Here is a 15924-nt window from a genome sequence, read left to right on the forward strand (position 1 = left end):
TGAACCAAAATAAAATATCTTTTGATTTTGCATTCCATGAAACCTGAAGCCAGCCATTTGTTTGCACTTTCTAAACTTCCATTACTTACTATCAATTTGCGTGAAAAATAAGATACTTCACAAACCACCCTATAATCATCATCATGGTCCATGAAACAGATCGTGAGAAAGCTTCGAAAACAATAAAACCACAGACACAGGGTGAATCATTTAACAGACAATGACATTCCTGCCCTTTAAAAAGAGTTATTTACTTATTTTGAAAGCAAAGTGACAGAGAGAAAGAGGAGGAACAAAGAGAGAGACACCCTTTGTCCAGTGGTTTGTTGCCCATATGCCAGCAATAACTGGAGTTCGTTCAAGCCTAAATCAGGAGCCTGAAACTCCATCTGGGTTTCCTACATTGAGAGCAGGAATACAAGTACCTGGGCCATCTTCCACTGCTCTCCCAGTCCCAGGATGGCAGATCAGAAGCAGGGAGCATCTGAGACACCCCAAGCAGTGCCTACACCTACTGCACCACAACACTGGCCCCAACACAGCTGCCTTGAACAACAAAATAATTCCAGAAAACTCCTCCATTCCAGATTTGCCTTTTTCTTCTCAGAATCAATCACAGTATCTGAGGTCTAATAACAAACAGCTGTTTTGTTGTGCTTTCTTACAAAAAAAAATAATAAAAATAAAAAACAAGAAACGAAACAAAACAAAACAAACAAAAAAAGACCTGCCCATTGAAATCTGAAATCATTTCTTTTTAAGATTGGAGAAATATCAAAACTACAAAAAGACTCGGTCCTTGGATAAGAGAACAAAGGGAAGACATCTCTTAGATATGCTTGATTCCTTAAAAGGTGTGATATTAAGGCAGGAGCTGTACTCTTGGTAATAAGAGGACAGAATCTAGGAACGATTATCCTGAACTCTAGAAGGGAATCTGCTAAGTAGTGATGTGCCAGATAGACAGAGACCAACTCATGGGGAAATTGGCAGGGACAGTGGTTCCAGATCAGAAATGCCTTCAATCATGATTGATTAATCAGGCTGAGACTCCATTACAACAAAAGGAGATCCCAGGGAGGGCCAATGAGAGATTAGAACTGAAGAAATGAAGCAGGGAGTTTTTAAACAAGAACAGAGGCACAAGGCAAATGGCAAAATCTGCCTGACCTTTTCCTGACAATGTCTTATTCCTAAAATTATGAAGCAGTAAACAAGTAGGTTCATTTTAAACTCTGGGCAACCAAGGCCAAAAGAGAGACAGTAATACACACAGACACATGATAAGACTTCACAAGTCATGACAGACGTTGTGGAGCTTGTAAGAGTCTGCTGTGCCTGGGCCAAGGACACAGGGGACAGATTTCATACTCCTCAAAGCCCTCGGAAGTTTCTGCCATTCCCTTTTCAACACCTTGACCCACTTTGACAGATACAAGATTACAGAGGGAAGTACCGGTTCAGGTATCAGCAGGTACGGTGGGAAAAGCTTCACCTTTGAAGTTAAAATCTCAGAGATGACGGACACTCTGGTTCACTTATTGTTGAGACCAAATGTGACAACAACGCACATATCCTATTCCAATTCAAAACCAACCCCTTGGGCCAGCCTGGGGGTTCCTCAGAAGTCACAAGCCAGCACCTGGAGACATCAATCGGTAACTCTAGAGCAACTTGAGGGATGAGTCCATGACAGAATGGGACATCAAACTGACTGTTCATACAATCGCCACTGCTGGCATCCTTCATCTTCCTCGGTGTCCTACGTACAGTATTCTTGAACATCAGCTGCTTCTACACTCAGGGGTAAGTCTGACAACCTCTTAAAACTTTAGTAGAATCAAAATCTCCAGGTTCCCTCTGTCACTAAGCCCTTACATTGAAGTATTCTGTCTGTTTAGTTTCCACATCAACCCAAAAGCAGCTCAGCGACTTTCAAATTTCCATAAGTAAACTGTGATACTCTGCTTTACCAGTGACTTGAGGTTCACTGAAGCTTCACATGGCTTAAAATGCAGCATCGCACTACTGCAAGGTCTCACTTCTCTGGTGCACCTCTATGCCACACAGCAGCATGATCCACTCTGTTACATACCATTTTCCCACATTTCTCAGAAGCCTTGGCACTGGTGGACCCAAAGGATGTCACTATTAGCCTGTCTTCATTTGACTTAGCAAGAGAAATATGTATACTTTCTCACATGATAAAATTTAACCAGCAGCAGAAAAAAGAGAAACATTTTACCTCTCATTTAATTTTGTAAGCTATTGGAATATTCACATTTGCTTTGTATTGGTTCTTTTTCTGCACAAATTGACTTTATCCATCATTTTTTAATCCTTTCGTATTTTTACAATGAAAATATCTCCAATAGTTGCATTTCAAACTGGATTTTAATCAGCTTGACAATCTGATTCTTCTATTTGGGTTATCTAGCTCTTATTTTTAATGCAATTATTAGAATTGTTGGGTTACTACATGCCATAGTTCCGTTTGTTTATTTTCCATTTGACTCATTTGTTTTATGTCTCCCTCTTTCTCTTTTACTTTATTCACTTTTATTATTTTACTAGATATTATTTTTGTTACTAATTAGTTAAGGAATATTCCTTTTTTTCCTCTTATTTGACTTGTTTTCTATTCCATTTTAGTTTTGCATTAGTTGGTATCCTACGGAGTATGTCATTTATTCTTGACTTGCTATCATGTGGTAGGAAGGTCATTTTTACCATTTCCAACACTGTTTAAATTTTAGAACACTTACAATGGTATTTTTCATTATTGTTTTGACCCATATTAGTTACAGGTATATATCCTCCTCTATAATACTTCTAAATTACTGTTTTTAATCATTTAACCTTTTACTTACCATCCTGCCCTCTTCATTCTTTGCTGTTGTTTTTAATATTTCCAGCTGGCTTCCTTTCTCTTCCTGAAGGAATCCTTTAGAGTTGTTTACAGTTCAAGTCTGCTGACTATAAACTTTCTTAATTTTCATTTATATAAAAATATTTTCATTTTAGTTTTACTTTTTGAAAAACGCTTTTACTAATTGTAGCCTGGTACAGGTGGTGGAGAGCTGTGTTTAGCCCTGGGTAGAGCTCAACACACAGACTTAAGGATTTCACTGGTTTTGTTAAGAAGTCATCTGTAAATCTTCATGCATTTGAGGTAATTTGACTTTTTGGAGATGAAAAATGAGTAAACTCTCATTTGGGATTGATGAAACAGTTCTATAATTGACTGAAGTGATGGTTGTACAACTATGTGAATAAACTGAAACCACTGACTTATGATGGTGGATTGTGTGGTATTCATGTTAGATGTCAAGCAGCTATTACGTTTTTTTAAAAAAAAGAAAAAAATAACAAAAAATATAAGACATGTATAAAAAATAAATGGTCAACTGGCACATGTAAATTGTGTGTAAACTCAATTACTTTGAAAACCACATTAAATGTATGCTAATGTTTCCATTCAAAATAGAGATTATCAAACTGGGTAAAAAGTCATGATTCAACTCTATTTTAACTCCAGAAGACACATTTTATAGCAGTTGCCTGTCTGGCTTGCGTTCCTGTTGCTTCCTTGCAATGTGTTCAGTAAATCTGGTTCTGCTCATTCTAAAAAAGAAGAGGAGGAAAAGTTACAGGCACATTTTAAATGTAATGACAGAAGTAGATCGGTACTAAAACAATGAAAAAGCTACTTGATTAAAAAGCAGTAATCCCAATATAGATGGTACAAAGTGCAAAATACACATTAAAGCACATTATTTACATACAAAATTGTGTAAATGTCAATATATCCAATACATTAATACTAGAACACATAGCAATTATAAATATCATCATACTGTGTGCATACACAGGATCACAAACTATAAGAACGCAAACAGCAAAATTTAAAAGGAGAAATATAAAATTCAACAATTGTGGCTGGCCATGTTAATTATGGCGTCTCAATAATGATTAAATAAGAGAAAATCAAAAGCAATATAAAAAAATGAAATAAGTCTGTCATTTAAGTTGACCTCATGACGTTCACAGAGTTTTATTAAGGAACTAAGACCACCAGAGATGGGACAGCCACTTGTGGAAAGGAAAACCTTTATTTTACGTTAGAGAGCACAAAATTGGGTCTTTCCAAAATGGCTGGGCCCCAAGCTTCTCTTGTCATAAGCTGTCATAAGGTAACAGCACAAGTTTCTGCCAGCAAGCAGGAAGATGAAGAAGCAATGACTCAGCTGTCCAGCGCTGTCACAACGCAGTTCCCACCACTTTCTGTTTAGACAGCATCTTATCTTAGAGGCAGTACTGGCCTTGTCCCTCTGGATTCAGCTCCCCATGTCCGCCACACAAGCCATCCTCTACATGACCTACGTGTGAACCTGTTCTCCTGTGAGGAGAACATGCAAGCCTGCTTTTCTCCTTCACTTCACCACTCAAGTACAGAATATAAATTATTTTCAAGAAAATGGAAACATTCCCCATAAGAGTTACATCTCAAACCAAAAGTCAAATCTTAATAAATTTAAAGGAATTGACATACAAAATCTGCTCTCTAAACAAGAGAGTTAAATGAGGAATTAATAACAAAGAAATTCATGGAATCCCAAAATATTTGGAAATTAAACATTATTATTCTAAGGTGTAAAACCATAGACATTCCACTGCAATAGCAAGGAGGTTTGACAACAGTGATTCCAACAGCTTAGCTAAGAAATATCCTATACAACAGGGGGAGGTGGTGCAGCACGATGGGGCCGGAAGAACACAGACCCTGGAGGCCAGAAGTCCATCATCCTGCACTTCCTGGTGAGTTCTATTAAATGCTTAGAGAAATAATGCCAATCATATACAGGCTTTTTCAGAATATGGTAGCAATGTGTACACTTCCCAGTTCATTCTATGAGGTCAGTATTCTCAATAATATATAATCCAGAAAATAAAAATAAAGACTAATATTCCACTGAACTTGGAAAAATTGTTTCTTTAAATATCAATGGGTTTGGCGCAATAGCATAGTGGTTAAAGTCCTCACCTTGAATGCACCAGGATCCCATACAGAGACTGGTTCTAATCCCGGTCACCCCTCTTCTTATCCAGCTCCCTGCTTGTGGCCTGGAAAAGCAGCCCAAGGACAGCCCAAAAGCCTTGGGATCCTGCACCTGTGTGGAAGACCTGGAAGAGGCTCCTGGCTCCTGGCTTTGGATTGACTCAGCTCCAGCCATTACAGCCGCTTGGGGAGTAAACCATCAGAAAGAAGATATTCCTCTCCGTCTCTCCTCCTCTCTATGTATCTGACTTTCCAACAATAATAAATGAGCCTTTTTTAAAAAATAGATAAATATTAATGGGTTGAATATAACAACGTATGAAAGTCAAGATGCACCATTCCCAAATACTTTATCTCAAGAATTAAACAATAATATACCATATTAACACACTATACAACAAAACTGAATGATCTATTAAATATAGAGAGAAGGCATTTTATAGGGTATAATACAAGCCATGATTTTAAAACTCTCAATAAATTTAGAAATAAAATCTTAGGCCCAATCTAAAGCAAAAAATGAACTACAGATACTAGCATTATTTATCAGTGAAAAGACTGAAAGCTTTATCCCTGCTGTAAACTGAATGTTTGTGTCCTTCAAAGAGTCACATACTAAAGTCTCAATGTCAACTTGCTAGTGTTTAGACGTGGGGCTTTGCGAATTAGAATTAAATGTGAGCATTCAGACCAAAGGTATCATCTGAAAAACCAGGAAACAAACTCAACAGACAACAAAACTTCCAACACCCTAAGATTGGACTTCCAAATCTCCAAAACTATTGAAAATAAATGTTGTTTAAGATACCCCAAGTGTGGTATTTTGCTATAGCAGCTCCTTTGGTTTAAATGTATCATAAAAGTTAATGTTTGGGAAATGTAATCCCCAATGAAAAAAAAATTGTTGGGAGGTTAGCCCTAAAAAGAACTGAGGCTCTGCCTTCATGAATGTTGTTTTCACAGGAATAGAGTAGCAATCACAAAAGCAGGCTTGAATAAGAGCCCGGTGTCGTCTTACTTGCTTGCACTCCCTTGCCTTCTGTCACGGCATGATAGCTCAGGAAGACACTAACACTTGGATCTTTTACTTCCCAAGCTTCAAAAACTGTGACAAACATATTTCTTTTATGAATTACCTAATTTGTGCAATTTTTTCATGCAAAATGCATTGAGACACCTCCTGAACCCTCCTAAGACTGGAACCAAAAAAAACCCCTCCACTTTTTCCATTTTACTAGAGACTCTAGTCTATGCAAGAAGGCAAAAACTGTCATGCAGACGACAATGGGAGAAGTAAAATTCTCTTTTCTCATAGAGGACAGAAAATGTAAACCTGTAGTAGCTTTGTTTTCTGACTTGCCTCTCTTCCTTTGTGACCTTGGAACCATTGCTATCTGGGGCCAGGATTTATGGGTGGCCATCATAATGTGGTTCTGATTAAGAGAGTTATTTTCTGCAAATTAGGACCTTAGTTCTTAGGAATGATTTGGAGCTATATTTGTCTGCGGAATCAACTTGCTTAACTCTATTCCAAGTCAGATGGAGGGTAGACCCCCTTTGTTCTTGAGTTATTTCATTACAATGTTCTCCTAAAAATGTCACCACTTTCCGTAGGAATTGCTCACATTGTTATTAGTTGCTATCACTGAGTTTTGTTTTTTCTGGAAAGAAGTCTGTAATCCATGTAAACAGTCAGTCCTTCTCGTTGTCCATTTCCATCCCATCTCTCACCTGCTGCAGCTTCTTGGCATAGAGAAGGATCCCCTGAATAGCTACTGAGTAAGGAACTGGGAAAGTAGACAGTAAAAAATATTGATTCTATCTGAAAACTAGAAGAAACAAACTGATACACATGATAGAAGTCCATATGTAAGGAAAAATCAAAGCTCGGAATGGCAACAAACACTAATGGATACATCCTGATGAAAGTATAATATGAACTGAATGGCCTATGAAACCCAGGATTAGATTGATGGTGATAGAATTGTCTTACCTACGTATTGCATGCCCTAATTTTCTCAGCTAACTTCTTATTACTGGATAATTCCTTTGCTTCAGTTTTTCAGGATCTTAAACAGTACTATTAAATAAAATCTATGCACACATTATTTCACGCTTAAATTTTGCTAGCCACATGTAATTTTTAGTTGACATATTAAAAAATTGTACTTATTTTATCCTATCGAATTGAAAGTAACAAGTAATATCATTGAACAAAACTCCTGGAGTTTTAAATCTCTGGCAATTCTGACTGTGTTCCCGTAGGATAAGTGGACTCTGGGGTCAAGCAGGGAATCCAGAATAGTCCAGAGGTATGTGTGTGGAACAATAACATCATCTACTAAGTCACATGATGAATGTAGTAGCTTCAGTGAATATATTTGCAAGATTATATTTATTCTACCAGTTAAAGTTCATTTAAATGGGTTTTTTCACTTTCCTTTTGTTATTCTCCTTTCATTCCACATTTAAATTTCTAAAATTTTTGGCAAGCACAGCAATTTCTAATCACTCATCTCTCATAGAAAGCACATCATCATGAATTATAATTTCAGATTTTTCCGTGCCTGAAATTGCCAATTTCATATTTGCATCTATGCACTAGTATTAAGATTAGCATAGTAAATCACATTATTGACAGAAATGGGCCACATTATCAAAAATGTGTGTTGTTTTTGCTGCTGTTTGTATTTCAGTGTCTTTTCCAAGACACCATTTCAGGAAAATGAGGTAGTAAACAAAGCAACTGTGGATTCTGTGGTAACATGTTGAAATGTTTTCAATTCATTCAATTCTTTAGCACCTAATGTGAGTTGACATGTTAAATTATTTGCCATCATTTCCCTTGTTTTATGCCCGTGGCCTCCTGTAGGACCTGGAACACCCAAAAGAGCAAAAATCACCTTGTAATAAGTTATCTTTGTGAAATCAGGAAACTCCAGGACACAATAACTTAAAAATAGACTATCTCAAATTAGGCTATTTACATCAGAAAATCTTTCTCGATGAACAACAAGATAAAAATAGCACACCTTGACTATTCATAGTCTTTATGGTGGGACTTTCCCAGAGTGTAGTAGGTGGCCTTTGGTAAACCCAGTGATAATTACTCTTAACTTCTGTGGTTCCAGGTCAGGTGAGGGACCTGTACTCTGTGGGCCAATCTCATTTCATCATAAACTGATATGAGAGGATGGCCAGAACAGGAAGGTGACAAATGGTGACCTGCAGCTCCACAATCCACCTAGTAAGTCTACACCAAATGTTCTGTCATCTGCACTAGGACCATTTCCAAAGACAGATTCCAAAGCACTATATTTAAAAATTCCATATGTATCTCCCCAGGAGAAATCCATTGTTTAGTCATTGGGAGGAAGGGCGTTCAGGTTATGTAGGCTTCCTAGCAGTCTTGGTGTCATACAGAAACCTCGTCTCTGTCCTAATAAAACAAATATTTCAGCACAATTTGCACCTGACATTCTAAGAGGAAAGATTACCAGTAAATATACTGACATACACGGGATTATTAATTAAATAAATCTGTCAACTGTGCTTTTCTTCAATGCGGTGAGATGGAATCTATGGAGATCCCAGTGCTTAGTATTCACTCCCTTGTTTAATCCAATCCCTTGCATGAGCTAGTTTACCAACTTGCTTCTAACTAATGGACTACTTCAGTGTTGAAGAGATTTCAATTCTATAACTAGTTATAAAAGATTCTAGCATCCATCTATTTAATGCACTCCCCACTTTGCTCGCATGGAAAGCTTTTAAGGAGCTGACAGTGGCCTCTAACGAATAGCTCAGAACTGAGAGCCCCAATCAAACATCCCAAAAGGAGCTAAATGCTGTCAACAAGCATACAGGTGGTTTTGGAAGCAAATTTTTCTCTATCAACCCTTTAGATCAGACTCCACCCTGGTTGATATCTTGACTAAAGCCTTGCCAGAGAATCCAAAACACAGTACTCACACAAGCCACACCAGGGTAACTATCAAGTAATAAATACAACACCAGTCTTAAGTTTCTAAGCATGCAACCATTTGTTCCTGTAGCAAGAAAGTAATGCACACAGCATAAAGAAAACCCTTAAAAATCAGTAAGAAAAATGCCTGAATAGAAAAGAAAATAAATGGTAAAAGATAAGTGGCAATTTAACAAATAATATATAGCAAAGCTTCGAAATATTTAATTTTTTGACTCCTAATTTCCTTTCAGAATATGAATCATGTCTGAAGACAAGACCTAGGTTAATACTTCAGAAAATTTCTCTAGAGAAAAGATTTATTTTGACTTCAAACCTGGAGGTCCAGATTCCAAGACTAAGTGACTGCCTTAGTGTGTCATCTGGTGACAGAAGCTGGTGGACAGAGGATACCACAGTGAGTTAGAAAAGAGAGAGACATCTGAGCATGGTCATCCACAATCATCTGTGTGTCTTCATAAAGCCACCATGAAATCTTCAACAAATGGTGGGGGCAAAACCCTATGTATATGTAGAATATGAAAATAGATCCCTACCATTCACCACGTACAAAAAACAACTCGCAATGGATCAAAGACTTAAATGATTTGAACAGTGCTGAATCTTAGCAGTCTGATCCAATTCAATCACTTACCATGCTATGCAACAACCACCATGATCACTTATAGCCTACACCATAAACCATCAGATTGTCAGCATTCATCCAATAACTGTTAGAGTAAGATTTGAGGATTTAAGTATTTGTAGAAATTTGGGGAGCCAAAATCTGCTCAATCCTTAATAATTTATCTGATTAGAGAAATAACCCAAGATGCTTTCAAAGCATTCTTGTGTTACAAGTATCTCACTAATACAGGGGATTTCTTTTCTTATGAAAATGGCATTGAGAGTCGGATAATTCAGATGTTGTATGGGAGCTCCCATTAAGGCGACAGCAGTAAAGACCTTTTAATGTTTCTACTTTGCTATCCTGGAAGCATTTGGCTTTCATCCTCAAGGTCACCTCATGATCGTATGATGACTTCTGGAGCTTGAACCATTATTTTCTCTGTTCAGACATCAAAAGTAGAAGAGAGTTAAATGGCACTTGACAGCTTGAATCTCTCTAAAAGGCTTCTTCGAAGGCCACTCAATGTCCATTTACCACCAATTTTCTGCAAAAGATACTGTGGATGATAGTATTTTAGTTGAGTACATGGCCACTCTCAGTATGTTTGGGGATATCAAGCAGGGTCGGGTCAGAATGTAAAAAAACAGCCCAGATGTTCAGATAGGGAAGTCTTTACATAGAAGTATTATTTCTAAACAGAGGGTGATTGATTATCCAGGGCTCTGGAAGTAGTAGATGCAGACTAACAGCTTTTCATCTCAAGCTAAGAAATAATGGTAAAAAAAAAAAAATGAGGAACCAAGGAGTAAGAAATTGTCTTGTCCTAAGGCTGAGATTCATAGATCTCATAGAAAAGAGCGTGGCTGCCACAGGACACACATATTCTACCAGAAGCAACCGAGGCAGGGAACACCAGCCAGCCCTGATCTGTGTAAGTGGCCCAGGAGTTCTGAGAATACAGCACGCATGCAGATGTTCTGCACAAGTGTCCCACGGTTAAAAGATGCAGTGGACCATCAGAAATGCTTTGTAAAGTAGTGTGCTGTTGCCAGTTTCTCGGGCATAGCTAGGTGGAGGGGCAGATAAATGCCAGCCAGGCTGGATGAAGTCACAGTGTTGTCAAAATGTCTCCCTGATTTCCGGGTTTCTTATTCAACCAACTATTTCTTTAGTTGTATTAGTCCTGCCACATCCTAGTTTCTAATGTCATTCTGTAGAAAGAATTGATGGTCTGATCTTAACAGGACATATGCTACATGATTCCAAAGCATTTCGTAGTGCCTAGAAAAGTAAATGCTCAAAAATTAAGTGCTCTGCCTTGAGAAAGAGGGACAGAGAAAGAGAGAACCACTTTGACAGACTATAACAAAAATTAACTGTGTTCGCTTCGGCAGCACTGATATTAAAACTGGAACGATACAGGGGTTAGCATGGCCCTGCGCAAGGACGACACGCAAATTCATGAAGTGTTCCATATTAAAAGTAAAAAAAGGAATCAACTGAAAGAACTTCCACCAAGCAAAATGGATTAATTTGAGCAGAAAATGAAGTAAAATAGTATTGCACTGTAACCCAAGGTATAAAATAGATGCGTACAAGTCCATGAAGTGATAGATGGCAAAGGTCAACATCAACAGTGACAGGTCTGCATACCTTTGATATGATGATACACCTTAATGGTCATTACTCCAAGACCCATTATCCCAGAGCAATCATGAAATCACACTCAAGGGGCATTCTGTAAATCATCATACCATATTTCTCCTAACTGGTAAGATCATCAAAACCACAAAAGCTGTGACATCCTGTCCCCATGTAGAGAAGCCTCCACGAACATGATGCTAAATGCAGTGTACTCCCCTACACTGAATTCTCAAACATAAAAAATGCATTAAATAAAAGCAACAGATTTGAAAAACATATGGACTTAAGGCAGTGTAACAAGCTAATGTAAAAATGTTAATAATAAAAAAAATAGTGAGTATAAAGGATATGAGAACATTTAATGTATTTGAAATATTTCTGTAAATTAAGAATGGTTCTAAGAAAAAGAAACTGCTATAAAAATGGGTCTTCAGGCTGAGGCCCCCCCCCTGTGCGGCCAGCATCGCATTAAGGCCCCACTGCTCCACTTCTGATTCATCATTGCTAATGAATGACTGGGAAAGTAGTGGAGGTTACGTGTTTGGGTCCCTCCACCCGTGTGAGAGATGGGAAAGGGGATCCTGACTCCTGGCTTCAGATCTGCCCAGATTCAGCCATTGCTGCATTGAGGAAGTGACCCAGTGAACAAATAAAGTTCAATTCTCAAGGTAAACATATAGTCAAAGCCAGACTTCTTTCATGTTAAAATGGTGACACACAAATGACTTTCAACTCCAATAAAAACTTTAGAAAATAGACGAATTAAAAAATAACTACAGTTGTGTGTTTATGGGTCCAAAATATATAAAGATGTAAATTGTAAAATTAGTAACTTAAAATATGAAGTACTGGGAAATTACATCACAGTTTTTTGTATGTAATCAAAGTTAATGTCTACTTAAAATAATAACATTTAACTTCATCATATTTTCTATGAGCCTAACAGTAACCAAAAAGGAAAAATTTGTAGTAGATATACAAGATTAAGAGAAGTAAATAAAAATATACAACTGCACAAAGTCTTCGAATTATAAAGGTCAAAAAAGAGAGCAAAGGAATTGTAAAAACAGAATAACTAACAAAATGAAGATAGTGCATTCTCACCTGTCAACAATATACTAAATGAAATTAGGCTAAATTATTCAGTCAAAATGCATATAGTGGTTGTATAAACTTATGCAGCTATGTCAGAAACTACTATAATTAAATAACAAAAAGCAAATAATTTGATTTAAAAAGTGGGCAAAGAACTTGAATGAATATTTCCCCAAAAGAGTGTACACGACTAGCTGGCAGGTGTATGAAAAAATGTTCAACACCACCAGTAATCCGGAAATGGAAGTTAGCCACACTTGGATATTATCTCACTCCTGTTGCAATAACATTACCAAAAAGCAGTGAATAACAGTGTTCGGTAAAGGTGAAGGAAATCAGAATCCTTCCATTATTTTTTAAAGATTTACTTTTCTTTAAAAGATGAGTTACTGAAAAACAGAGAGAGGTCTTTGTTGGGTTGCTCCCCCAAATATTCTCAATGTCAGAGCTGGGCTGGTCTAATGCAAGAAGTGTGGCGCTTCTTCCAGGTCTCCCTCATGGTGTCAGAGGTCCAAGCACTCGGACCATGCTCCACTGCTTTCCAAGGCATGTCCATTAGCAAATAACTGGACTGGAAGTGGAGCAGCCAGGACTTAAACTGGCACCCATATGGTATGCCAATGCTGCAGGCAGTGGCTTTACCCACTGTGCCACAGTGCCAGCCCCAAGAATTGAAACTCTTTTATACTGTTGGTGAGAATGCCAGATGGCACAGCCATGGTAGAAAGTTGTAAGAAAGTTCCTCACAAAATTACACACTGAGGTACCATATTTTTGCACCAACAACTCTGCCCATGAATATTAACCTCGAGTTTGAGGAGATCTTTGTACATTCATGTTCACTGCAGCATTAAACAAAAGCCAAGATGAGAAAATGACCTAAATGTCCCTCAACAGATGAGCGGGCAGTGCCTATAGCAGGACATTACTCATCCTTAAAAAGGAAGGAAATCTGGGCCCTGTGCACTAGTTTAGTGGCCAAATCCTCACCTTGCATACTTCAGGATCCCATATGGATGCCTGTTCATGTCCCAGCTGCTCCACTTCTCATCCAGCTCCCTGCTTGTGGCCTGGAAAAGTGGGAGAGAATGGCCCAAAGCCTTGGGACCCTGCACTGGAATGGAAGACCTAGAGGAGCAGCTCAGCTCCAGGCTTTGCAGCCACTTGGGAAATGAACCAGCAATGGAAGGTCTTTCTCTCTGTCTTTCCTTCTCTCTGTCCATCTGCCTTTCCAACAAAAATAAAGTCTTTTTGAAAAAAATTTTTAAATGAAGGAGATCCTTTCATGTGTGACATATGGATGGATTTGAGGACAATACAGTCACTGAAAAAAGGCATCCAATCTAGTCAAACTCACAGGAGAAAGTAGAAGGGTGTTTCCAGGGCTGGAGGAGGGGAAATTGGGAAGTCTGTCTGATGGCTATAGAGTTTGAATTACACAAGACAGAAGGTCTAGGGGCAGGCACTGAGCCCCGTTAGACCTCAGCGGGACGCCCTCATCCCACACTGGAGTCCTAGGCTGACTTGCTCCATTTCGCCTGGGAGAGGCAGCAGGCCTAGCATGGTGATATAGCAAGTTAAGCCACTGCCTGTAACACCAGCACCCATACAGGGTTTGACTCAACTCCCAGCTGCTACAGTTCCACTCCAGCTCCTTGCTGCTGCACCTGGGAAGGCAACAAAAGATGGCCCAGATGCTTGGGCCCCTGCACCCAAATGGAGAAACCTAAAAAAGCACCCCTCGTCCCTCTCTCCATATATATGTGTGTTGGATATTTATATATATATATATGTATATATATATATATAGCATATATAATACACATATATATATCTCCACTTTTCAAGTAAATAAACCTTTTATTTTTAAAAACTGAGAATGTCTCTGCAAAAGATTGTTTAAGAAATGGAAAAGCAAATTGAGACTGGGAGAAATATTTGCAAACTACTAAACATGTAAGGAATTCTTGATACTCAGTAATAAAATCTAATTAAGATATATATGAAAGATTTAAACAGATATCTTACCAAATAAGCAATTTTTAAAAAAAAAACAGCAATTAAAATCACAGTGAAATATCACTAAAAATCTGCTGAAACTGTTAAAATTAAGAAGACTGATTAAATAAAGATTTAGTAAAAATGGGGGGATCCCCACACTGCTAATGAGAACGTAAAATGATACACCTTCCTTATAAATCAGAGTTTTAACCCTGGGAAAAGAAAGGGCAGATTTATACAAAGAGTTATGTGAATAACTGTGTGTCAATTACATTTGCAGACACTGTAAGGTGGAAATAACCCAAAATCCACCAGGTGAATGAATAAGCAGACTGCAGCATACAAATGTAACAGTATACTGATTGGCAACTAAAAGAACCGAACTATGGGTCCGCACAGCGTGGATGAATACCAGATTAACCGTGACAAGTGAAAGCGGCCAAGCCCAAAAGAAAAACAAGGCGCAGAGTGCAAGCAAGCTGTGCCATTTCATTCGCCTAACTTGGAAATTCCCTGACAATTTCTCTTGCACCCTGTCAGTCCTGCTCCCCTGGGATAGAAATGACACACACTGATTTTTAACCCCTTCCTGCAACACGTTCTGCATTCTTACAAGTTTGTGCTTCAGTTTGACAGTGCTCCATCCCCCCATCTTTCTGCACTTCCGATGCACTCAGCCAACTGCTAAGCTCACATATTGCTCCCCTGGTTAGCTCTTCTCACAAATTCTGCTTCTGGGCTGAATCGCACCCCTACTTTGCTGTCTTCACCCAGGCTGCCCACCGGGGCTTCACCCAGGTGTAACACCGTGGAGTCCGTGGCTCAGACACACAAAACCTCCTTCCCACAGCTGTCTGAGATCGGCATGCGGCCCTGGGGGCCTGCGACAGGCTCTCTCCCTGGTGTCCACAAAACTGCCTTCTTTCCATGTGCAGAAGCTTCTAGTCTATCTTCCTAATTTAAAACAAAACTCTTAAAATCCCAATCTACATAATCAGTCATTTGTTCTAATCCTTTAATAGTTACCATTGTATGGCCTGGTATTGGCAGGAGGGGAAGATTATTTTCTGCTTGTTTTTATCTGATTTTTTTTAAAGATTTATTTTTATTATTTTTTTATTGGAAAGGCGGATATACAGAGAGGAGAGAAAGAGAGGAATGTCTTCCATCCGATGATTCACTCCCCAAGTGAGCGCAACAGGCCGATACTATGCCCATCCGAAGCCAGGAGCCTCTTTCGGGTCTCCCACACGGGTGCAGGGTCCCAAAGCTTTGGGCCGTCCTTGACTGCTTTCCCGGGCCACAGGCAGGGAGCTGGAAGGGAAGCGGGGCTGCCAGGATAGAACCGGCGCCCATATGGGATCCCGGGCGTGCAAGGCGAGGTCCTTAACCACTGCGCCACCGCGCCGGGCCCGTTTTTATCTGATTTTAAACTCTTACTCTCAAATGTATATATTTGCTTTCTATTTATTTTAAATGTGTGTATATTTGTATATATACATATTTGTTTTTATTTACTTATTTATTTTT

The 15924-nt window shown here is 38.7% G+C and overlaps 1 protein-coding gene and 1 non-coding gene across 2 annotated transcripts in view; both read left to right on the forward strand.

The window, feature by feature from the left end:
* The window catches only part of LOC121155326 (selection and upkeep of intraepithelial T-cells protein 1-like), a 174715-nt gene that overhangs the window by 72382 nt on the left and 86409 nt on the right, over positions 1-15924 (forward strand). The gene's annotated exons all lie outside the window — the stretch shown is intronic.
* Positions 11033-11135, forward strand: LOC121155400. The gene has a single exon (XR_005883661.1). It is a non-coding gene; the product is annotated as a U6 spliceosomal RNA (small nuclear RNA).

Source organism: Ochotona curzoniae, unplaced genomic scaffold, assembly GCF_017591425.1.
Source record: "Ochotona curzoniae isolate NIBS_2020 unplaced genomic scaffold, NIBS_Ocur_1.0 contig_291, whole genome shotgun sequence".
Lineage (NCBI taxonomy): Eukaryota > Metazoa > Chordata > Mammalia > Lagomorpha > Ochotonidae > Ochotona > Ochotona curzoniae.